This window comes from Mustela nigripes, chromosome 14 (genome assembly GCF_022355385.1).
Source record: "Mustela nigripes isolate SB6536 chromosome 14, MUSNIG.SB6536, whole genome shotgun sequence".
NCBI classification, from domain to species: Eukaryota; Metazoa; Chordata; class Mammalia; order Carnivora; family Mustelidae; genus Mustela; species Mustela nigripes.
Genome location: NC_081570.1, coordinates 105,205,507 through 105,228,986, shown reverse-complemented (window position 1 = coordinate 105,228,986; position 23,480 = coordinate 105,205,507). Strand labels below are relative to the sequence as shown.

The following is a 23,480-nucleotide window of genomic DNA, read 5'->3' as shown; positions in this document are numbered from 1 at the left end:
AGGGTATGTGATTTGGTGAGTGCTGTGAAGTGTGTAAACCTGGTGATTCACAGACCTGTACCCCTGGGGATAAAAATATATGTTTATAAGAAATAAAAAATTAAAAAAAAAAAAAAGTTACGCTGAAAAGAAATTAAAAAAAACAAAAAACAAAAAACAAAAAACAAAAAACAAAAACGACAACATACAAACCCAAACAAACAAAACAAAGCAACAGAACAAAAAGGCTGAGCTTGAGCTTGTAGATACAGAGAACAGATTGGTGGTTGCCAGAGGAGAGGAGTGCGGTGAGGGTGGGCAACCAGTGAAAGGGGTCAAAAGATACAACTTGCAGTTATAAAATAAGTAAGTCCCGGGGAAGTAATGCAAAGGTTGGCAACTGCAGTTAATAATACTACTGTATTGCATATTTGAAAGTTGTTAAGAGAGTAAGTCTTAAAAGTTCTTATCACAAGAAAAAATTGTAACTATGATAATGGATAGCCTTATTGTGGTGAGCATTTCACAACATACGCAAATACTGACTCATTATGCTGTACAGCAGAAGCTGATACAATGTGGTAAGATAATTATACCTAGAAAAGAAAAAGAACTGTGGGTATATTTATTTATTTACTTATTACTAAAGATTTACTTATTTGAGAGACGAGAGAGAGTGCATGAGCAGGGAGAGGAGCAAAAACAGGGAGAGGAACAGAATCTCAAGCAGATGCCCCACTGAGCAGAGCCAGATGTGGGGCTCCATCCCACAACCTTGAGATCACGACCTTCACCAAAATTCAGAGCTGGATGCTCAACTGATTGAGCCACCTAGGTGCCCTGAACTGTGTGTATTTTAAAAATATTTAGATTCCTGATTTTCAGTCTCCCAAATTCTCAGTCAGTCTGAGGTTCTTAGGCACGTACAATATGCTGTTTTAAAACTCCACCGGACCACTGGTTTTAATTATAGTGGTGGTAGTGGAAAGGAAGTTATTTTGGTTTGGTGTTCTTTCTGTCCCACCACAAGAGCATATAAATGCAAACAATTTCTTTTTTTTTCTTTTTTTTTCTTTTTTTTTCCTGGTTGGCTGCAAAATAGCTTTCTCTGAACATTTCCCCCACTCTATCCATTAGCTAGTATTGAAATAGTTGCTCCTTTTAGTTTTTCTGGTGCAATGCTCCTTTCAGTTTTTCTGTTTTTTCTGCTCTTGCTTAAAGTGGAAGTTCAGGGAACTCCTTGGAGCATCCCTTCGAATTGCTAAGATGAGTAAACAAAAACAGGCCTTAGACTGGAAGAGAACTTAGTACTAAATGGCAGATGAAGGTATGTGGCTTGGTACACTTGTAGAATTTTCTCTGCTGCTTGCTTGTTTGCTTTTATTTTTACTATTCTTTGACCTGGCAGCAAAAAATAATCAGCTGTGTTCTGGCAGCTGACAACATCAGAGAGCTGCTTCTGAGCATGTGACAGCTCAAATGGCTGCAGATCACTACAGAAGAGGTCCCCAGTTTCTAGGCAGAGAAATTGACACATAGGAATAGGAAGGGAGTCACTTAATGGCTCAGGGGCTGGCTGAGCTGTGACCAGAATCCAGGTGGCTTGGCTCCCAGCCTGGCTGACCACACTGCTACCCACATAGCCTGGGCTGACCCAAAACAAGCGGCCCATTGAGCAATTGCACAAACAACAATGAGTGATGGATGGTCAGAGCAAGAAACAGGCACAAAGCAACTGCAACCCCATCACTTCCTGGCCCCTAAATTTCCAGGCAAGACTGTAAATTTGTGGTTACTTAATTGAGTTTGGACCTGCTTTCAAATATGGAAACTTTTTGTGGTCACTGCCAAAAGTAAAAGTCTGCCTTGTAGTAATGAGGCTGGAGAGTGTCTTTGAACTCTGTACCTGGTTCTAATAAGGTGGTGGTAGTGGATTTAAGACTGGAAAGACATAGTCAACAGATCAGCATTACCTCGTCCTGGGAGGGCTTTGGTGAATCAAGAAAATATAGATTTTTGAGGCTCCTCATCTGTGGACCTGTCCTCCTACCTCAGATTTAGCTAGCAAGGGATGGTTGTGATCAATGGAGTTCACTTAGAACCAACTTAGATGACCAAGTCTTATTCTACCCTCTTCCTCAAATTTGCCATGGAACAGTAGCCCAAATTTGCAGTCCCCCCCATAGCTGAAGCCCAGGCCAAATGGCTCTGCTTGCCAGCTTGTGCTGTTGGTCCTGGGTGTGCCTCCTGCAAGACACTCTGACCTTCTCGGCCTTGGCACAGCCCTAAATCAACTCTAAACCTTGGGTGTCCCCAGGAGATATAGCTACCCGTCTAGGCAGTTTCCTGTTTCAGACGTCCATTTTCTAGTCCTGAGCAGGGTAATTCCAAAATGTCTATGCTCCACCCTTGCCATTTAGAGACTAAGGACCTCAGGAAGTATTAAGGGGAAAAGTTGACTGTGGTACAGTATTCGTTCTTAAGGAGGCCTAATGGGCACAATTTAGACAATAAACATTTTGAATATGCAGATCAGGTGCCACGATGCTAGGAATCTAAATTAAAATTCAGGATTTCTTTAGTCAGGTTATAGCAGGGGCTGGCCCCATTTTGTGTTTGTCACAAAGAGGTATTGATTAAATAGCTCTTCTTAGTTCACAGTATCCTAATATTTATTTGTTTATTCAATAAATATGGAAGGTATGCTATATGCTGAAGTTTATGCCCTAGCCCATTGTTCCTCACAGAGCACACATGTGAGCTGTTATATAATATAGTTTCATGTATTTTACTCAAGTGTAAGATCCTTTTTTTTTTTTTAAGATTTTTAAAATTTATTTGACACACACAGAGAGAGCACAAGTAGGAAGAGAGCCAGGCAGAGAGAGGGGAAGCAGGCTCCCAGGACCCTGAGATCATGACCTGAGCCGAAGGCAGAGGCTTTAACCCACTGAGCCACCCCGACACCCCTAAAGTGTGAGATCCTTGATGCCTGGAATTATGTCTTATTCATTTCTGTGTCCCCAATATCAATGAGCACAGTACCTTGCACATAGTAGGGACTCAAGAAATATTTGAATTGAATTATGTTGTGATGCTGTTAAAACGCACTAATAAAACAGCGATACTTAACTTTTTTCTATTGGGCTGAGGCATACATGTCATCATTGTGCAAGTAAGTAAGTACTGAGTGTTAAAAGAGAAGGGTATGTTCATTCCACATGTGACGGAAGACGACTGCAAAACTGGGTGGAGACTTGCTCTGGAAGAAGCACTGTTAATTTTCCTCTGGTCAGTCCAGAATGACCGCGAAGAGTAACTAGAATTTCAGTCTTCTACTTCGAAAGTATTTTCACCCTTCTCACTTTTCCAGAATTACCCGCCTCTTTCTGCTTCTTCCCAAAGGGTTGTACCCAACTGACTCTGCCCCAAAGTCTCAAGAGGCTCTGGACCCCTCCAGCACCGCTCCAAGAACTCTCCAGATCAGAGGCCTCAAAAACACTGGCCAGGAAAACACGGGGTCACGCGCGGGGCAGGCGCCAAACTGGCCCGAGCCAGGGGAGCGGCGCTAAAGGCGGGGCTGCTATGGGGCGGGGCGGGGCGGGGCCGGGCAGGAGGAGGCCTGGGGGCGGCTTGGGTGTCACCACCAACCCGCTCCGGCCGGAAACTGGCGCTAGTTTCCGGCCGGACGGCCGAAAGCCACCGATCCTGAACCAGCCGCCGGAGTCGGAGTGGCGACGGGGTGTGGAGCAGGCAAAAAACCACTGGGGGAGGCCAGTCCTGATCAGTGCCGTCTGGCTCCAGCTCCTGATCCTGTGCGGAGCAACAGCCGCGGTCGCAGTCTCCGCCACCGCCTCCGCCTCCATCGTCGTCGGGGGAGGGGCCAGCCGGACCCCGGGGTCACAGCCGAGGAATGAGGAGAGGCGGCCGGGCCCCGCGCTCCGCCCCGGCCTAGGGCCTTGCCCCGGGAGTCGCGAGGGTAACGGAGCCCCCTGCCCTGTCACCCTCCCCCCCGTCTGCTCCCGCCCCTCCCGTCTCTTGAGACTCCCAAACTCCGACCCTCTGATCTCCACTGTCCCCCTTCTCCTTTCTGATTATATTTCACCCGGAGCCACCGCCTCCCGGCACCCCCTCCTCGCCCCGACTATGCCTTGCTTCGTCCCAACCTTTTCCCCGTTACTTCTCCCTTTCACCTGCGTCCCGTGTTCCTCGCTTCCACCCCGGTTCCTGGCTTCTCTTCCTAAGCTGTGCTGGGCAGTTTGGACGGTCGCCCCCTTGTCAGCGAGACTTTCGGGGAGGGATGGTGGAGTTTTAAGGTGGTTAAGAGTGCGGAGCCTGTCCTATCCCTGTAGTAAGATAAAGTTCATTGTAAAGTCTGAGTATAAAAGTGCAACGAAAAGAAAACAAGCTTGTTCTCCCCTGTAGATAGCCAAACTGAGGTGCGTCCAGGAATGGAGGAAGGGAGCGAAAAAGAATGTGTGTGTGTGTGAGAGAGAGAGAGAGAGAGAAGAGAGAGAGAGAAAAAGAGAGATCGATTGATTCTAGGGTAGGCTTATGAACTTTAGAAAAAAAGAAAAGTTGCCATGAGCCGATGGAAACTTTAGAAGCTGATGATGAGTAAGCCGGGGGCTGCGTGATCTCACTCCTCTTCTCATAATTACTAGGTTAACGGTGTGGCTCCGGTCGGGATGTAATGGGATTTGTTTACTGGGCCGGCGTATTTTTAGCTTGTCGGCTCACAAGGACCAGAGCTCCGAGTCTCTGAGTCTCCCTGAGTCTCTGACTCTTTCTCCGTCTCCCCGCCCGCCCGCTCCCTCTGTCTCGTCTAGGTAGTCTGTCTAAACTGGGTGGTTCCTCTGGGCACAAAACGGATAGGAAATTAAGTTGAAAGAAGTAGACTGGTGAAATTATATGTAAGAGAGTCTCCGCCACACTCTTCAGGGGGTTTCCTTTCGTAAATGCAAAAGCAAGAATTAGCAGAATTTGTTATTTTACTCATATTTTTATATAAGAATTTATTATTTTCCTCATTTTTATAACTATGTAAAATGCCTTTTAGAACAACCAGAAGCTGGTAATTTTTCAGTCTTTGACTTGTCCTCTATATGTTTAGGAAGTCCTTGAGGAGGTTGGATCCTTTTGTCTTTCAGAATCTGTTTCCAAGGTGGAAAAGGGCAAGAAGAGGTAGTCGTGAGGCTAGTCCAAAAAGATAGCAAATCCTAAGTTTTTAAAAAAACATCTAGAAAATTTCTTTCCTAGTGAACGAGACTGCATTTCTTGTGGGGTGGAGAAGACAGCAGGAACAAACTGGGTGACTAGGGAGAATCAAACTTATAATTAAACATTTGCTGTGCATAATTTACAAATGAATACATTATAGGCAAACAATTATACTCTTTGTCCTCATTGTTTTTCTGAACAGTTCTTTTAAAGTTTAGGAACCAACCTGCTGTGCTAGTCTATTGCTATTTTGAAGGCTGATCAGAACTGTAAAATAAATGAAATTGATGTTGCTTATCTGGAGTGTGAATGCCAGTCTTGTTCTAATTTCCACTCTTTACCCCGCAAGCCTCAGAGCACCTCCCTGAATAAGTGGCCAGTTACTATGTACTTAGTGATCGCAAATGAATACAAATATTAGCTCATGCTAGGAATAATTGAGAAGGTAAATATGCTGAAAAGATCTTCCAAAACTGGAATAGATTATCTTTCAATCTTTTTTCCATTTCGGATTATCAGCACCTTTCTGCCGATAATTATCCATTAACATGAATAATTTAGAATTGAACAGATATCCACTTTGGGCATTAAGCATTCAAGCAGGAAGGAAAGATGGAAGGAAGATAATTCCCAAACTATTACTAATTTTTTGTTGTTGCCTGACTTATCCCTTTCATTTAATGCCAGAGACTCCCTTGTGAAAAAAAAAAAAATGTAAACCTTTGCCAGGGAAAGGGCTGTCTTCTGACTTGTATAAGGCAGGCTGAACAGTAATGAATGGTAATTTTAGTTGGACTTGGTGGAGTTAGGTCACCAACAACTTGGAAATACTTCCTTAATCTCTTACTTTTGGGGACCCCTGTTGAAAAAAGATTGAATTTGGAGAGTAAGATCAAATTTTTAAAAATCACAATCACCTTCCCTGAGTCTGTTGACTATTAATAATTGTTTTAATTTCTGAGTCAGTGGATGCTGATGTTTTTTTTTTTAAGATTATTTATTTATTTGACAGACAAAGATCACAAGTAGGCAGAGAGGGCAGGCAGAGAGAGAGAGAGAGAGGAGGATTTGTTTACTGGGCCGGCGTAACAATGTGCCTTCCCCTTTATATATACCACCTTCCACAGTTGGTAGCAGGCTCCCCGCTGAGCAGAGAGCCTGATGTGGGGCTCAATCCCAAGACCCTGGGATCATGACCTGAGCCAAAGGCAGAGGCTTTAACCCACTGAGCCACTCAGGTGCCCCGGTTGATGCTGATATTAGTGATGTCTGGGAAGTTCTAGTTATATCAATGAGATAAATTAGGGAAGATTTTGGAATCAGCAAAATTTGAAATGGAATTGGAGGCTGTGGATTAGAGTCATAAAGAGGCATGGCCTATGAAGTTAGATAGAACTTGGTTCAAATCTTGATTATGGCATTTACTATGTGACCTTGGACAATTTACTTCTCCATCCTTATTTATAAAATATGTATGAGCATTCAAGCAAATTAAATAGTTATTCTTTGTTAGGAGTATAAGAAAAGAACAGTGTCCCCAGGCAGAAAGTGTATTTATGTCTATTTATATCAACTTCCTCTTACATTTATTATTTGGTGGCTGGTGGGGTGGGAATTGAAGCAGTTGAATAAGTAGGAATAAGCCTAGGGCAGCCTAATAGTCTGCCACTATTCCCATTTCTCAGAAATCGTTGTTTGGGGTTTCGAGATTCAATATATATAACCATATGATGGAGTAACAGTATTAAAAATAAAATTTTGGATTGTTATGGGGGCACTGTGGGCCAGTTGTAAAGTTTTCGAGCTTCTCAAGCATGCTCAAGCATGCCAAGGATCCTGGCAGATCCTTGTGAGGCTCCCTCTTTTACCCAAACATTCATCCCATCAAGGAAGAATTTTGAGAAAGTGCTTCGAATTGTGGCTTCAGCAGCGTCTTCCTATGGAAACTTAGGAACTGTGAAATCTCAACAGCCCCTGATAAATTCAATTAATTAAAATCTGTGTAACTGGAATATAGATGCAGGACAGTTGTGTGAATGCCTGAACTCAGTTGATTTTTTAATATGAGAGAAGAAAGTTTTTTTTTTTTTTAAGATTTATTTATTTGAGAGAGAGAGAGAGCGCACCCGCAAGCACGAGCACAAGTGGGAATGGCAGTGGGGGAGGGAGAGAGAATCTCAAGCTGACTCCATACTGAGTGCCGAGTCTGACACAAGTGCAGAGTCTCACACAGGTCACACATGACCCTGAGATCATGACCTGAGCTGAAACCAAGAGTCAAATGGTCAACTGACTGAGCTACCCAGGTGCCTCTGGGCTTTGTTTTGTTTTTAAGTAAGGAATCTTTGCTGAATAATGATTGAGCATTCTTGTGGATTAAGCTGTCTCCAAGCTCCAGTGACAGGCTTTGGTAAGATAGAAAGGATATAAAGACAAGTGTCCTTGCCTTTGGGACAGGGGTGGGGTTGTGGAAGGTGGTATATATAAAGGGGAAGGCACATTGTTACAAGCTTTAACATTTAGGACACAACATATAAACAGAACCAAGTTTAATGTGCTGCAAATGGAATATGTAAAGGCTAGAAAACTAGAAGTAAGAGAATCTGTGAAATTAGTTAGGGAAGATTTCTGAATCATCAAAATTTGAAATGGACTTGGAGGCTGTGGATTAGAGTCATAAGGAGGCATGGCCAATGAAGGTAGAACTTGGTTCAAGTCTGGACTGTGTGATCTTGGACAATTTACTTGTCCATCCTTATCTATGAAATATGTGTGAGCGTTCAAGTAAATGAAATAGCTATTCTGTGTTAAGAGTAAAAGAAACTGAAAGATCTTCCAGGCAAAAAGTATAGAATGTACAGTGTGCAGTGGTGGTATGAATGACTAAGTTGTGTTTGTTGGGGTAATAAATGAGAGGGACTGGAGAGAATGTGGGTGGTAAAATCATGGGTAGAGCAGGCAAGAGGGTGGAGGGGACTCAGAGGCCAGACTCTGTTGGGTGTTCATGGTAGGGTCAATAGAGTCATTGTAGGTCCTTGAACAAAGGATGAATTTAAAAAATGTTGGGCCTTCTGGTCCAGGAACTCAGGGGCAAAGAGTCAGGCAGGCACCGGTACATTGTAACTCTTCGGTTTCTCTTCTGGACCATCTTGGCCTAAAGGGATCATCCAGGAGACAGAGGATTCTTGTAAAGTTTTTGTCTTTACACTTTACTCACTATGCTGAGCTCTGTTTGTGCTGGTCTCACATTGTACTGTGGGCCTGTAGGCTGTGGCTGCCTTATCTTCAAGAGCTTATGGTAAGGACAGTATCATGTTTTAAGGGCATTAACTTCCAGTTATCTCTGTTGTAGGGTACAGTAATGTTAAGTAATTCAGAATTTAATATGAAAATTTCTTGGTTTGAAAATGCATAATTTTCTTAAGCCAGATTTATTTTAATGTTTTGAGGATCATATTGATGTTGAAATGAATCTGTGTTTCTAAGCCTATATTATTACCTGATGGTGAGGAGTGTATATACTGATGGTGAAGAACAGTCAAACTTGGTTTAAAGATTATGCCTCAGAAATCCTGTAAATTGGGTAATTCATTTATGGATAATTAAGACTGGATTATATGAGTATGTTAATGAAGACCAGTTTCTTTTCAAAATCTGTGCAGGTCCATTGTGACCACTTAGGTTGTCTGCCTTATGCCTAAGCGATTTATAAATGATGTCTGTGTTATAGTCAGAGTGAGTGTTTACTCACAGTATCTGGAGGAATCCTATTTTGTTATGTTGCATCGATGAAGATGAAGGTGGCTTTTTCAGAGCACTTGGGCTTTGTAGAGGCTCTTCCAGATAGTGACTCTGCTGAAAAAACTGTCAGGTTTTTCCTCCTGAAATTAAGTTGTTTGAAAATATGGCTAATTTAAAAAAAAAAAAAAAAGGAATGAGGAGCAGTGTTCACATTTAATAAACAGGATCACATGCTTGTTCTTCCAACCTTGTTCTTTCAGTTGACTTGCTTTCCTTCATCCCTGCCTACCCTCTACCTTCTCACAGTCATTACCAAACTATGTGCTTATGATGTCATGAGCACAGGATTATTATTTACCTCTTGAGTCAGGAGATTGTAGTATTTTTGAGGGGAGATCAGAGGTGGAAGTCAGGAATCTTAATTTATATAGTTTAGTTCAGGATTATTTTCAACTGTGTTTTTTAGGTTTCTGTCTCATCTTTTTATTTCTCTAAGAAATAGTTTTGGATAGAAAAAATTACTGAGCTGTTATTTTTGGTGACCTGCGTTGAGTTCAATTTTATGTTAGGTAATGTGGAGGATTAGGAAAAATGATTTTGTGCCTCTGAGGCGTTTACAGTCTAGTTGGGAATAAGGAGTATAGGAAGGAGTGAATACCTATTGAACCTCTAATATTCCAGACAAAGAAAAAAAAGAAGAAGAAAATGAGAAATTATATTATCGATTGCACAGTATAGATCTCATATTGTATGTCTTTGGGGACAAGAGCACTCAGGTAGTTATGAGTGCTATCACAGAGGAATTGTAACTTACTTCAGATCTTAAAAAAATAAAATTGTATCAAGTACAAGGGGTGAAGATGAAGCAGATAACAACAACAACAACAAAGTCATTTCATTTTGGAGCTGAGAAGGATCAAGCAAAAGCCTGGACTAGGCTTGGGTGTTCCTGGGGCAGTGATGAGACTGACCTGAGCAGGTTGGTTTAGTTGGTTTGGAGCTGTGTTTTAGAGGGGTCTTAAAAGGTAGGCTTATAAATTGAGATTTTTAAATCATAGAAAATAGTGAACCACTGTGAATTTTTGAGGATAGTAATAGCAATATGATGATAGTAGAAACAGGTGGGCCGGGAGGGAAGGGAGATTGGCTCCTTGGGTGTATGAGGTGATGAAACCTGAGCTAGAGTTGGGGTGTGGGTTGAGATAAGTAGAGAAAGAGGGAAAAAGAGATTGTTAAGTAAAAATTAAAGTCAGTGACGACTAGATGTAGCCGATGAAGGAGAGTGATCCATCAAGTATGACTTTAACATTTTAAGCTCGGGTTTCTGAGACATTAAGATCAGGAAATTAGGAAGAATTCCTCATTTTTTAGGGGAATTTGATGAGTTCAGTTTGAAAGGTATTGGATGTGAAGTAGGAATGAAACACCCAAGAGAAAGCTGACCCATTTGTTAGATGAACCTGAAGCTGGTGGAGAGTAGAGGCAGGGGTTAGTATTTTTGGAAGCGTGGTTTTGTGGCTCCTCAGCATGGATGTGGGAGCTGTAGCCAAGGGAATGAATAAGCTCTCTGATGACTAGAGTTTAGGGAAAGAGCAAAAGACTGGGGATAGTGGTAGAGTGATAGACACTATTCTACACTCTTCGGGCCATCTTAATTGACTTCTTCTTTGTCCTTTCTCATTTTCTGTTCCTTTCCTCCCAATGCCAGCAAACCTCCCTTGAATGTCTCTTTCTGTCATAGGCTCTGAGGAAACAGATGAGTCAGACAAGGTCTCTACCTACAGGGAGTTATGGGCCCAGGGGGAGGAGACAGATGCATAAATATATAGATGTCATGAAGTGTGGCTGTTGTTGAGATAGAAGTATGTAGGGGGGATGGTAGGGACCTAAAGGTCAGTTCTGCCTTGGGCGTGCAGAGGTTGGAAAGTGCCTCCGAGAAGAGATGACATTTGAGATGAGTCTTGAAAGATGAGTTAAGGGTGTAGCCTACAGAAGACAGGGAGAAGTACACTCCAGGCTGAGAAAACAACATGAGTAAAAGCTTAAAGGAACGAAACAGCCAGACTTCTTCAGGTAACTTTTAAGTAATGATTGTGGCTGGAGGACAGGGTTGGAGGGCAGGGATAAGGCTGGAGAAGTAGTTAAGGCTGATCATGGGCAGCTTTAGCTTGTGCTCCAGTATGATGAGCATTTCAGGGTTTTTAAGCATTGAGTGGAGAATTAAGTTTCACGTTGTAGAAAGATTATTTTGTCAGTGGTGTAGGGCATACATTGGAGAGGAACAGAGCAAAAGGCTTTTTAAGTACCTTTATTATGCTTAACAGTAACAGTTCTTATTGAGTGCTGGTATTTGTAGACTCATGGAATCAGAGAACTATAGGGACTGTTTTAGTCTCCCATTCATTTTCAGAGGACATACCTGAGATTTACTCAGGGTCACAGAAGTAGTTTTGTGATAGCTTCGTCTGGAATTCCATTTCCAGTGGCTATAATGTGGTTGGAGATTAATAAATATCATTTCACCTCGCTGATCCTCTGTGTCCCATTCCAGTGTTTGTTACATCCTGCTACTCCTCATTGTGCTAGAAGACATTCCATTCCATTGTTGTTTTTACCAGTCCGAAGTGAATGGTGGCATTTTCCCAGGTCTGAATGAGGAAGATCTGCCCTGAGAGTACCTCAGGGAATAGGGCTTTTGAGCTGAGGCAGTTGGGTGCCCTGGAGGGGAGTGAATAGGATGATAGGGTTATTCATCTTTAATGATGCAGATATAGAAGAATGTCAAGTTATTTATTTTACTGAATGTGCAGATGTAATTATCTCTCTTGCTAAGTTCCCTTCAAGTTCTTTAAAACTTAATTTTAAATTGTGCCAGTGAAACTTTGGTAGAAGAAATAAATTGGTTATTCACAAAAAGGATATTTATCTTAAAAAACAAGATTTGTTTATTACACTTGTATTCTAAGTCTTCCTTTCCTGTGTTTTTAATTTTATTGGAGATATATATATATCTCCAATTTTATATATACATTTTATATACAATTATATATATAAATTATATATACATTATATATATATAATACGTATATATACGTATATATATATATATATATATATATTTTTTTTTTTTTTAAAGCAAGCACTTGGCCCAACCTGGGGCCTGAACTCATGACACCCAGATCAAGAGTTGCATGTTCTACCGACTGAGCCAGCCAGGTGCCCCTTCATTGGGTTTTCATGAAGGGAAATTGTTTGGATTTGAAGTGCTAACTTTAAACTTGGGTTTTACGCTTTAGTCATTTTGCTGGAGAAGAACAGGACAGGATAGAAGGATATCTTAGAGATTCTTAGACTCCCCTGAGGAAAGTTGGGACACAAGGGGGTGTGGAAGGATGGGTACCTTTCTTTTTTTTTTTTTAAGTTTTTAAAAATTTATTTGACAGAGAGAGAGATCACAAGTGGGCGGAGAGGCAGGCAGAGAGAGAAGGGGAAGCAGGGTGCCCGCTGAGCAGAGAGCCAGATGCCGGCCTGATTCCAGGACCCTGAGACCATGAACTGAGCTGAAGGCAGCGGCTTAACCCCCTAAGCGACCCAGGCGCCCTGGGATGGGTACCTTTCACTGATAAGTCTTCCTCAAAACTTAACTGAGTTATGATTTCTTTACTCTGGGCTCTGTCCACATCTTCTTCAGAGATGGGCCTTAGTTTGGAAACTATCCACTTTAGCAGAATTGCCAATTCTTAATTCTTTCTCAAGTGGGCAAGGGTACATTTTGTTTTTGTTTGTGAGTGTTTTGGGGAGAGGAGGGGAGAGAGGAGGCACGGAATAACTACTCACAGTGAGTCTTTATCAGAATTCCTATGTATCTGGAAGTTTTCTTGGCTTTTTTGGGGGCGGTCGGGGGGGCGATGACTTTGTTACACTGGCATTTATGTTGCGACGGATTGTGATTATCGCTCCCCTCGGATATCTGATTTAGGATGGCAGTAAGAACTTACTTCTTGTCCATATCTGTCAGACTTCACCCCACCCTGTTCTGAGTACCCTCTGTGCACTCTCTGAGGGATATGAAGGATCTTGTTCTGTTGAAAGCTGAACTAATCAAGTGTTACCTGAAAGTTTGGGGGAACCATCTTGCTCCTCCTGACTGTTATTTTTGGGTTAGTGATTCCACTATTTTTCTATTCACCTGGCCCTTTCTTAATTTTAAAATTTTGAATAATAAGATATTTTGAATATTTAGAAAAGTCAAGGGGAGAAAAAATCCCAACATTTTGAGCACCTAACCCAAATTTAATGGATATTAACATTTTGTCATACTTGTCTTAGATCTCTAACTCTGTTTAAGATATAATGTTAAATATAGCTAAGTCCTACTATGCTTCCTTTCCCCTTTCCTCTTTCTTGGGAAATGACTACTGGTCTGATTTACTATCTGTCATTCAATTCCATGTTTTATCCTTTTTTTTATATATTATGTATACACAAACAACATATAGTTTTGAAATCTTACATAAACAGAATTGTATTGTATGTATCCTTTTGCAGTTTTTTCCTCAGCATTTTTTTTTCAGATATGTCTTCATGTAGATCTAATTTACTTAATCATCTAATCTTTAAGCCTCTTACCTCCATTGCCCTTTTCACTTGTCCTGTTAAAAAATATCCTACCTATCAAAGTCCCCGTTTAAGTCATATTGTCCATAAAAACTTTTCCGATTTTTTTTTTCCAACAGGATGTGATCTTTCCCACTTCTGAATTCTATCATTTTATTCATACTTGTCTGTTTGTAGTTGTATATTTTTGTGTTTTTGTTATTTGTGCCCTTCGGATGCCATTTCTACTACACTATGAGCTCCTGGAATTTCTTTTATCTTCTGTGTCTCTCCTGGGGCTTGCCACAATAACTTATACATGGTAGGCATTTAGTCACTATTAGTGACTAAATGGTTAATCAATGAATTAAAAAATAAAAATAAAAAAGAAATCCTTTGCACTGATGAACTGTTAGTTATGAGCATGATAATGGCCCCATTAAAATAGAGCTTATAAAGAAATATTCAGCAATGAAAATTAAATAAAATGCACATAATTGTCGAGAGTAGTCAAGACTAACTTCTTGCAAGAGATGAGCAAACATTCCCTGAGAAATGAAATGGGAATTGATTGGTGATATCATCCAATGAGGAAACTCCTGGGAATTGATCCTGATGGCATTTGTGAGGCGCTGCTCTCCTGTGGCCAGACTCATTTCACTAGCTATCAAATTCTGCTATTGTCATCAAGGTCTTGACACCCTCACTGGCCATGGGATACTGGTGTTGAGAAAAAGCTGCCTTTCTCCTTTCTGTTCACTTCATAAACACTGCTGGGAACCAGGAATTCTTTGGTACCTAAAGAAGAAAGCCTAATAGACACATTTGTACATATGTATGTATATATATACATATATGTTTAACACTTGCTTTTTTTTATTGAAACCAGATTGTATCTCCGCAGAATATTTTCATTCTAGAAGGTACAGTCCCAATATAACATTATTTCGGCCTCACAGAAGCTCTTCCCTCACTTGCCAAGTAGAAATTAAATATTAAGTGGAACTATATGAAATTGCAGTTTTGTAGGCAAAAGCAGTCAAATACTTTTGTATTTGCAGTTTTGTATGGTTAAACCATATTCATCCAGTCTTGATTTTCTCTTGGTGTTCTGCAGAACATTATCATGGACCTTTTCAAGGTGGATAATCCCAAATCCATTTATAATTCTAAAATGCATTTCTGAACTTTAATTTGTAACCAGTTTTTTTTTTTTTTTAGTTATCTTAAGCTTCAAGTTTTTTGTAAAATGTTTGTATTTCTCAGCACATATTTAGTAGATACTGGAGAAGGTTGTCGGGGACTCTGTGAGGACTGTAGGCCAGAGATAAGCCTGTAATGAAAACTTTTGCTATCAGTAGCTGCATATAATGGATTGAGTTGGCTTTAAGGAGCATTCAGTTTCTTTGAGTTGAACCTCCAGCCCGAACTTCCTGCCACCCCCATATCGTCTCTTTAAGTCTTATAAGGGAGATCGGTGGTGGGGAAAAACTATGGAAGAGAAAATTACCTGATTTTATTACCTGACCCTTGATTTTATTTGGAGGCTTAATAGGGAAGATGGTATGAGCCCTAGCTCCTGGCACCAGCCTCTTACTTTATGGTTCCCTAAGCAGTTCTTAGGTTAAGGGGACCTTGGGGTGTGGGGTGGGGTGTGGGTGGGGGTAGTTGAGAGTGAAACAACAAAGAGATAGTGGGAGTTAGCAGATACTGTGGAATAGGATTGGGGAACAGGAATGGAAAATGGGGATAGGTATAAAAATTTAAAGAGGCTGTTTCTTCTCATCCTTCAAAACATGGCTTAGAAGTCTTTCTAACCCTTGTACCTTAACTATATCAAACTTATATCCAGGCTACACACCTGTTTGGAAAACATCATATATAGAATTTAGCTTTGAACATAACAGTTTTGTGTTCTAAAATAGTTCTTTGAAAAGTCAGGGTCATTTAAAATGAGTTGGTCTACTGTTGTCTTTTGAATCATTAATAACTCTGAGCCTTTAGTAAGTCCTGGTCTTTATGCGAAGATAGTCTCATGTGAATAACGAGAAAGACAATGGGAAAATATCACACTGCTAACAAAAATATTTTAGACAGCAAGTTCTTATTTATTTTAAAAACTTACCTGCTCTTATAAATTCCTTTGTGAGTATTTGCTTTCATTTTCTTTGAACAAAGAGCTCACTTGGCTGAGTGTTAGACTATTCATTTTCTGAAAATCTCCGTCAGCACTAAGAATGAAATGATCTGACATGAAGAATACTTGGTCCGTTTTTGATGACTCTGGGTAGAGACTTCTCAAACTCCTCAGAATTCTGAAAATAGAATTTGAAAGTTAGACTTAATATTTGCTGCATCCTGGTTTCTTTGGTTGCCTAAAATAAATTCCTAGCTGTTTGGCACAAGGTGACCTCTTGTTTTAACAACATTAAGTTCCTTCTCTCTCACATCATCTTTGAAGTTTTTTGTAATATGCTAGTTCATTATGGAAATTGAGATAAGAAAATCATCTACATAAATTTCTCTTGTTGTTTGCTGCCAGCTTGAGACTATAAATTCCTTTCTACTGAATACCTGCTGTGTACCAGAATTTGGACAACATGCTCTAAGGAGATGCTAAGGAAGTACTACCCAGCAAATAAACTAAATAAGTAGTAGGAGAATTGGCCCCTTGGGAATTTGTATTCTGTGTTAAATGGGAAATAGTTACATATACATAAATAGATATATAGAAAAAAAGAAATATGAGAAACAAATATAACTATGGAGTAGTATGTATACTATCTAGTATATACTAGTAGATACTATCTAGTATCTAGATAATATATAGATAATATATAGTATCTATATAGTATCTAGTATAGATACTAGATAGATATCTAGATATACTAGATATCTAGATATACTAGATATATCTAGATATCTAGATATCTAGATATAGATATATAGATACTAGATAGTATCTACTAGTATATACTACTATATACATACAGTGTTTTAGAACTGAAGGGAAATTTACATATTATCATTTTCTAGATAAGGAAAATGAGGCCCAGAAAGTTTGACTTGTCCAAGGTAGTAGTTACTCTAAACAGCAAACATTTTTTTTTTAAAAAAGATTTTATTTATTTATTCGACAGAGAGAGATCACAAGTAGGCAGAGAGGAAGGCAGAGAGAGAGGAGGAAGCAGGCTCCCTGCTGAGCAGAGAGCCCGATGCGGGACTCGATCCCAGGACCCTGAGATCATGACCTGAGCCGAAGGCAGCGGCTTAACCCACTGAGCCACCCAGGCGCCCTAAACAGCAAACATTTTATTGAATATTTGCTCTCTGAAAATTTAGGCTTCAGTAAACAAAGAGTTAAAGTCATGAAGAACTTAATTAGTTGTGAAGACTGCATTATTTGCGTAAAAAGATGAATAATAATACGAAGTCATGGATACAAAGTGTCAAGTGAGGAGTACAGTTGTCAGAATTACTTTTTTTTTTTTAAAGTAAGCTCTGTTACCTATGAGGGGCTTGAAGTCATGACCCTGAGATCAAGGGTCGCATGATGTGTACCAACTGAGCATGCCAGGTGCCTCAGTAATTATATAGACGTTTAGAGGGAATGGGTAGGGGAAAATTTTATACTTAGGCTAATCTAGATCTTAGCGAAGAGAGGAGACTAGGTAAGTTCAGAGGGCTAGGCGTGAGAACAGTGAGCATTCAGAAAGCATTTAAGGCATGAGAACAGTGAACTATGCCTGCTTTGTTTTGAGGGTAGAGAAAGTAGACAAGCAACAAGATTAATAAAGTTGGAGAGTTAGGTAAATAGGAGAGGGCCTTAAATCTAAGGCAGAAGAATTTGGTTTATACTTACAGTGAAAAATCACCAAGCACAGAACTTTATATGTAAATGAGTATTTTAGGAAAATGAATTTCAGCTGTGCAGTGTAAAGTGGAAGAAGACCAGGTAGAGCAGTTATGATAGTCCTGGGGGAAGGAGTCTCTACAGGGGTTAGAGTAATGGAGAGAGAAAGGAGAGTCCAGTGATTTGAAGAAAAGTAAATAGAATTTGGTAACTGCTTTTTTTTTTTTTAAAAAAGATTTATTTATTTGACAGAGAGTACAAGTAGGCAGAGCGGCAGGCAGAGAGAGAGGGAGAAGCAGGCTCTCCACTGAGCAGGGAGCCCAGTGTGGGACTTGATCCCAGAACCCTGGGATCGTGACCTGAGCCAAAGGCAGACGCTTAACTGACTGAGCCACCCAAGCGCCCCTGGTAACTGCGTTTATAGAAGAGTAGATAATAACAATGCGTGTGTTCTCCATCTGGGTTGTAGCAGTAAAGGAGCTGGGTTTGGCTGGTTTCTAATGCATCTGCTCTTCAAAGGGATGCTTCGGTGGAAGCCTTTCAAGAGCCCTGAGTCTAGCCCAACATTCTCAGGTGATACTGAATACATAGTTTAAATGACCGGTTTAAGTTTGCACACGTCCTAAGTTAGTAGAACTTGGTGTAGAGCCCATTCTTTTGACTCTTGGCCAGTGCTCTATTATACCCTGTTGCTTAAGAGGAGATGAGACAAGTGGTTAAAAACACAGAGGAAGATGCCTGGGAAGTGAAATGCGAAGTTGAAGAGCACATCATGATGAGGTTTACCCACAAGCCGTTTCAGTTCTCTTAGGTTTTCCTTATCTTCAGACAGTAAATGTGTATACTGTCGGGCTCATGAGGCAACAGTGACCCGAGTTCCTTAGAGCTGTCTTCTCACATTCAGTTCTTCGTAGTCAAGGAAAAAGATTCCTTCCGATTTTGGATTTAATTGCATATATTCTCTGATTCCCAATTTTGAAGTGAAATGCCTTTTCCTCTGCATGTAGATAGGTTGCTGTGGTTACAGGCTGTAGGTGAGGTAGCCTCAAAAGAAAAGGCCCCATCAGTCTTTTTGGAGTAAAAGGAGGAGGAGAGTTTTGGACCCAAATCTTTCAAGCTAATTTACCGTGTCAGCAGTTAAGAACAATTTAGTTACACAGATCTTATTACCTAAAAAGGTTGGTAAATACTGTGAATCAATAGAGTGTTTTTGCTAATGGGAAGTTTTTGGAGAATTAAATAGCCTTATAAAAAATCCTTTATATTTGGTTTTTAAATACATAGTCTGGTTTATTTAAGATGTAACTCAGTCTCACTTCTTTTCCCTTCTGTTTTCCTTTCCTTCCCTTTTCTTTCCCTTTTCTTATTCTGCTGGGCTTGTATCTGGTATTAACAGATAACCTGAAGACTCAAAATAGCGTTATCTGGATCAACTAACATTTATTATGTACCTACTACAAGGGTCTCTTATTTAATTTCATCTGCTAAGATGAAATATTCCTAGATTTTATGACTAGGGCCCTAGTAGTAAACATTTTCCAACACTGGGGTTCTATAGTTCTTACCCCATTTTAATCCTTGCCACGACTCTTCTGTTATTAACTTCTGACCTGGCTGGGAAGTAAAGGGAAGAAAACTTTACTCTTTAATAGTGAGACCCTACCATGAGTTATACTAAGTACTTTATATATCACCTCACTTAATACTCATAACTGTTCAATAAGGTAGAAACTCTTGTACCTATTTACAGATTAATTCATCTAAAATATTTATTACTGTTAATAAAGATATTTACCAATTCAGCCAAGATACTTAAGTATTGTTGAAATTGCTCAGGATATCACAGTGACTATAAGATGAGGTCCCTGCTAAGGCACAGAGAAGTTAAATAACTTGTCCAAGGTCACACAGCAAGATAGTGACAAAGCTAAGATTTACATACAGATCTGGTGAATTTCAGAGGGAATGTATGCAACTACTCTAACATGCTGCCATTTATATATATTGCATGTTCTCTGTGATTACTTAAATAAATCAAGTTATAAAGATGGGTGCGACTCCCAGTATTTCTTTGTTTAAAAAATTTCTCCATGGGGTGCCAGGTGGCTCAGTCTGTTAAGCTTCATTGTCTACCTTTGGCTCAGGTCATGATCCCAGGGTCCTGGGATAGAGCCCTGTGTTGGGCTCCCTGCTCAGCAGGGAGTCTGCTTCTCCCTCTGCCCCTCTTCACTACTCGTAAGCTCTCTCTCTCTAACAAATAAAATGTTAAAAAAAAACAACAAGGGATCTTTACATAATTAAAAAAAAAAAAAAGCTTTTCATGAGTCCAAGAAAGAAATCTGTTGGTGCTGACAAGCACACCTGCCAAATAATGCTTCTCACTTCCCCTCCCTTCTCCCCATTCCCTCTCCACTTGCTCATACCTCGGTATAAACTGGACGGTGTAACCTTCCTTGGCATGTGGATGTGTTTGTGTTTTGAGGACTGGAAGAGTTTTGTTTGTTTCCTTGACTTCCTGAATGTTCCTTGCCCACTTGCAAGTGCTTTCTTGTAGCATGATGGTGAGTAATGTGTTGTTAACGTTGTAATGTGGTCATACCAGTTGGAATATTTTTTTTCCTTTTTCTACCAGTTATCTCTGATGAGTATGTGAGTAAGGACTCTTGGGTCAGACTTGTCTTCTGCAGTTCATTCAAATAGAGAAGACTTTCTGTATTCAGAGGACCAGAAAATAGTCTTGAGGTTGGGAAGACTTAAAATCCAGTGTCTGGGGTGCCTGGATGGCTCACTTGGTTAAGCGTCTGCCTTTGGCTCAGGTCATGATCCTGGAGTTCTAAGATCAAGCCCCACATTGGACTCCATGCTCAGCGGGATTCTGCTTCTCCCTCTCCCTCTGCTCCCCGCCCGGCTCGTGTTCTCTCTCTTGCTCTCTCTCTCAAATAAATAAAATCTTAAAAAAAAAAATCCAGTGTTGTCTGAACAGCTGAAATTCAGTTTATGGGGCAGCTCAGTCAGTTAGCATCTGCCTTTGGCTTGGGTCATGATCTCAGGGTTTTGGGGTCGGCCCCACACAGAGCTCTCTGCTTAGCAGTGAGTCTGCTTCTCCCTCTCCCTCTGTGATCTCTCTCACTTTTGTTCTCTTCCGAATAAATAAATGAAATCTTTTTAAAAAATCCAGTTTTGTTAGTATTCTAGGTCTATTCCTTAGCTAGTGTGATCCAAGAGAGTTACTTGTTTTTGATTATGTCCATTATCACCATGTGCCATATCTCGGATGAACCGTGTTTGTTTTGGAGTTAGGAGCTTAAAAATAGGCACACAGGTTTTGTGGTAAGCATTACTTAGTAGAAGCACTAAAAATGCTTAGGTCTGTGAGACTGAGAAGCTGAGTTCTAGTTGCATTCTAGGGATTTATTAGGTGGGATCGAGGTAGTTAGTGGTAGAACTAGTGGGTTTTAGGGACCTAGGTCAGTTAAGGATTGGGATTTAGTCTTATCTGTGCATGACACATAAGGTTAATGAGGTGATTTATGTGGATGTGTCTAACCTAGTGCTTAGTACTTGATTGGTACAGAGTAAATATTAGTTAAATCTTTAAAGATACTTGAATGGTGAGTGTTGTCAGCTTGTCATTCTAGGGCAGCTTTCTCATCATTAACTATTCCTTCTTTAGAATAATATGTATTGATCATTTAACTGTGGGGAAACATTTGGAAATGGGATTGGGGTATCGAAGATTTATATCAAATTCTTGCTGAAACTGTGGTCTTAACATATACAAATTGAAATCAGTTAGACCTAATTTAAAGGGAGGTTCGTGATTTTGCTTTGTTAGGGTCAATCCTATGCTTTTTTGATAGAAATAGATTCTCAATCATGTGGTAGAGTTGAAAGTGCTTGTTTTTCAATTCCAGTTAAACTCGATTTGGTTTTTGATATTTGAGATATTTGGCCTATGATGTTTCCTTTTATCCTCTGCATTTTTTTCAGTGATGTAATATATTTGAAGGTATTTTGTGAACTCCAGAGCTGGCATTTGTTAACACCACCACCACTACCAGAGAATGTGAAAATAAAATAATGTTAAAAAGATCAATGGGATAGGACTCATTCTAACGATGGTTGGTTTCCTGGAGTAATTTCAAGGAGAAAACCTCAGAGGACGACTTGTGTACTAATTCATACCTTTTGTGCTTTTTGTGGAAGGGAAAAGGAAAAGCAGAGACTCGTCACCCTGAAAACTTGGCCTGGGGCTATGTGATCATGAAGGGTTGCCTATAGTACTTAGATATACACTCTTGTGGCAACATAAACAGGATTTGTCATATGTTTGACATAGTCCATTCTACTGGAAGCATCTGTCTATATAGGAAACAACTCCTTCCAGTTCATTGATGAGATCAACTATATTCTGTTACTATGGATCCTATATTGATAAAATGTAACAGTCTAGGACAGTATGGCCTTCTAGAGTGGTTAAGATTAAGGAAACAGTGCCTTTGACCAAAATATTTGGCTAGGTGTTACCATCAAAATCCCTTAGAGTCAACCTCTGATGATTGGCATTCTTGGAGAAGAACATGTGATTTCAATAATTCAGAAGAGCAAGTTACTCAGTAAATTTTTTTTTAAGTATTTTATTTATTTATTTGACAGAGATAGAGAGTAGATCACAAGTAGGCAGAGAGGTAGGCAGAGAGATGGGGGAAGCAGGCTCCCCACTGAGCAGAGAGCCTTATGCGGGGCTCTATCCCAGGACCCTGAGATCATGACCCGAGCTGAAGGCAGAGGCTTAACCCACTGAGTCACCCAGGCGCCCTGTTCAGTAAATTTTGAAAAGACTCTTACTTTTAAAAGTTTACTCTTAATCTTTTTCTGTCACCAGTGCCTGGAACTCAATAATCTGTGTTAAATAAAGGAAGTTAACCAATACCTATCTTGGGGTTTTCTCTGGAATCAGCCTGTTAGATGAACTTCTAGAAAGCAGGGACAGTTTACTGGGTTATGCATCCCCTTCACTTAGCAGCCTGCCTGGCTTGGAGTAGGTCCTTACTAAGTGCTTACTGAATGATTGAGTCAGGAAGTTCAGGTTTCATTAGGGGAGAATTGCAGTGACCGGTGCTATTGTGCTGATGGTGGCCCTTCCTAAGAGGAAGAAGAGATATAGCTTTCCCACAAATCAACATGAATCAAAGTGAATGTGAGGAAAGTGATTGCTTTGATGATGCGGGCATTTTATTTACTCTTTCGGACAGGAAGAGGTCATGTGTTGAAAGTTGATGCTTTATTTCTCTCTTGGTTTTTATTTTATGTTGGATTCTATTTAAAATTTAGTAATTGCTGTGATTCCATAATGGCATATGAGAACTATATTATAGCTTCAGACTATCAATAGAAAAGAAAAAGAAAAATCTATCCCTTTGTCACACTTAATTTTATCCTACCCTCTTGCTACACAACTTCCGACCTCGAGTATAGTGCTAGAAGAATATTTCCAAATCCAGTTTATATCTTTATAGTGGTGATGAGTCAAACAAAAATGGGGATTTGATTTTAGCATGCCTTCATGACCATCTGTATAGATGATTTCCCTTAATATGGTTTGCTTAAGTGATTAAATTTCCTAATTATGCATCTTTTTCTTTGGTACACATCTGTAGAAGTAACAGATTTATTTGGGTGGCAGGAAGAAAGAAGTTTTCATAGATAAATCCACAAAATAGATCACATGGAGAACTGAAAGTCATCGATACATGTCAAGTCAGGTAAAGATTGCTAGAATTGGAGTCAAGAGGGGTGCCTGGGTGGCTCAGTCCATTAAGTATCTGACTCTTGTTTTTAGCTCAGGTCATGGTCTCATGGGTCAAGGGATTAAGCCCCGCTTTGGATTCCATGTTTAATGGGGAGAAGATGAAGGTCTGCTTAAAGATTCTCTCCCTTTCTGCCCTTTGCCCCACTCTTGTGCACACATAAGCTTTCTCGTTCTCTTTAAAATAAATAAATATCTAGAGAGAAAAAAAAGAATAGTAGTCAACAGATTTATGTTCTATTACGCAGTTCTAGCACTAGTTAGCCCTGTGACTTTGGGCAA

General features: G+C 40.2%; 1 protein-coding gene across 1 annotated transcript in view; it reads left to right on the top strand.

Annotated features, from left to right (window-relative positions):
- Window positions 1-3,645: 3,645 nt before the first annotated feature.
- The window catches only part of OTUD7B (OTU deubiquitinase 7B), a 56,595-nt gene continuing 36,760 nt past the window's right edge, over window positions 3,646-23,480 (top strand). The window contains exon 1 of the mRNA XM_059376012.1: window positions 3,646-3,958. The gene's annotated coding sequence lies outside the window, so the exon portion shown is untranslated. The remainder of the gene's footprint in view (window positions 3,959-23,480) is intronic.